This window comes from Nanorana parkeri, unplaced genomic scaffold (assembly GCF_000935625.1).
Source record: "Nanorana parkeri isolate BGI_ZX_2015 unplaced genomic scaffold, ASM93562v1 scaffold3172, whole genome shotgun sequence".
NCBI classification, from domain to species: Eukaryota; Metazoa; Chordata; class Amphibia; order Anura; family Dicroglossidae; genus Nanorana; species Nanorana parkeri.
Window position 1 is genome coordinate 21669 of NW_017309440.1, and position 2794 is coordinate 24462.

Below are 2794 nucleotides of genomic sequence, written 5' to 3' on the forward strand. Positions count from 1 at the left end.
GTGTTTTATAAATATGGTGAATGACCCAGAGGGCAAATGCATGTGGTTAATATTAGTAAATAAATAATTCCCTAATTAAAAAACTTTCTGTTAAGAATTTAAGCATTGTTTTATATGCTAAATGAGTATGTACCATTTTTATGAGATTGCACATTATTTACTTAGGTATGATTCCTTGGCATCACTAGTAATTATATATTAGATTCCTACTGATATGATTTTATTTCTGTCTTGACCTGAATAGAAATTAAAATCTGTGCCAAGGCAAGCAAAGGACAATGGACTAGTCACCAGTATTGCCTGCGGTCTCCCTGCAGCTGCTCTTTTTGCCATTACTGATTTCCATTTCCTTGTCCTGTATTGTGTCTCGGTATGCAAGCAGGCATCTTAGTAGAGACAGAGTGTTGCCTCCTCAGGTTAGAGCCCAAACAGTGGACAGCACAGTAATAGTGTTGTGTAACTCTATCAGCCAAATGATCAGACGAGTGGTAATGTGCAATTTGTAATTTACTGAATAAACAGAAATTAAACATTAATTTCACAGGGGAAAAAAGGAACAACAGAAGTGCTTTTTAACCAAACAAGTCATTAGAGTGAGAACAAGTGTAAATGAGCACATGTAAATATGAAACGGTTCCTCAGGTGGCAACTAGGAAGCAGCACACTTAAGCAGTTCTAATAAAGCTTATGGATGGATAATACTTACAAAAGCTTCTTGCTGGAAATTATTTTTCAGAATGCTCTTACTGGAAGTCAGGATTATAGCTGAGGTGGTTGGCTGTTCATATAGGCTTTGCACAACACTGCTGCAGATCCCTTTGGTGAGGAGGTTCTGGTGGCTGAAGGTACGGCCACCCCACTGTTTGTCCAGTATCCCTGAACTGACTGAAACAAAGTCCACTCCAGTGACTGGGGCTTGAACAGAAGCTGAGTGCTCTTGTGCTCACCACTGGTGGCCCCAGCACCTGGTGACAGAGCTCACTTGCTCACTGCTGTCCCATCAAGCAGGGTCTCTCTGAGCACCAGAGGGTGGGAAGAGCTGGAATGTATATCCCCTGGGCATGTCCAGGAGCTCAAGGAGCCCAAAGGATTGTGGGAAACTGAATTAAAGGAACTCCCACCTGTCACTGAGTAAAGAGTGCCTCTCCCACACTTACATCACCAAATCTCAACCCAACACTCAGATTAGTCAACAGTGCCTTAGATCTCACACTACAGATATACAGCTATAAGGCTATAGGCACTGGAATGCCTAGGCACAACTTACATACCAGGACGTGAACTGCTATTTTTCAATAGGAATTCAAGACAAAAATAAAATTTTCAGGGTACTGTTTAGGGAAAATTAACATCTTTAACTTTATAGTCACATGGGCACAAGACTAAAATGCCTCTAAAAAGCCTATAGCATGAATTTGCATTATAGACATGTTACAAATGCATTTCAAAGGCATTAAAAAGTGACTTCTAAAGCTCTCTAAATGTCTTCTTTTGGGGGAGAGGGGGAAAGGAAGGTGCCTCACTGTAGTGCTTCACAAATGCATGCTAAATTCCTCACGAGCAGCTTTTAGAATGCATTTGTAGTGCACTTCCATTGTCTTGAAAGAAGGCACCTGGCAAACTTTGCCAAATGTTTCAAGCAAGACGAAACTTATCATGACAAGGGTATTTTAGAGGTATCTTAGTTTTTCACCAGTTACCCACTTAATGTACTGTGACCTCCCCCAAACCCCATTTTACCAAATAAATCACACCAGACTTGTATGGAGTTCAAAGGTCAGCGGCCATGTATTATCTTTAATTAAATATCAAAATTAAATACAAAATTGAATACAAAAATAACCAAGCTATTATCTGAAACCACCTAACCCAGTTAAACTGTTTACCACAGGTTTCTGGATCCCTGAAGGCACATAAAGTAACAAGGAAACCTCCCCATAACCTGTATTTGCGGCTTCAAAGAACTAATAATGGGCCCCCAGCCGCAACACCACTGCCTCGGGACAACTATCTGTGAACTGCAGACACATCCAGCCCAAAACATTTGAACAACACTTAAGGGACACCACACCTATGATGGGTCCCCAACCGTTTTCAATAAACCCACTGCATCCCGACCATCTTCAAGGACCCCAAACCGCCCAGAGACTGCCGTGACGAGTCAAACCTCTGGAACCTAAAAAGAAAACAAAAAGGAAACATACAAAACAAAATTGAAAACGAAAGGTAAAAAAACGGCGGGCGGGAGGAAAAACCTTCACCTGTCTAAAACGTCTTCTTCTGGAATCTTCCTAAACTCCACAGGGATCCCACTCTCAGAAGTCCCACCCTTTTTAACTTTCCTCCAATCCATACTCTCTTTTTCTAACAATTTAACCCTTCATGTACCTGGCTCCTCTTCTCCCCCTGTCCTGCTGTCCCTCCGCACAATTCCCTTTTATTCCTTGTGCTCCATGCCTGTCTTGATGGGATGCAAAGCAACTCAAATGAGCTGTATGCACTAGACCAGTGCTTCTTAAAGTGTGGGTCCCGACCCCATGTGGGGTCAGGCCAGGACCGCCATCAGGGGGGTATGGCCGGTACTTGTGCGAGCGGCCCAGGCGGCCGAGGAGGTCTGGGCTCCAAGCTAGATTGTTTTATTTCAGTTTAATGTATAATTTGCAGTGTAGTGTAGTTTTTAAGGTCGCAGCCCCCCCTGTGCACTTGGTACCTTCCTGAGCACGTGTGCGCAGGAAGGTTTTTTTTTTTTTTTTTTTCCTTTATTAAATTTTTTTTAACCATGCACGAGGGGAGC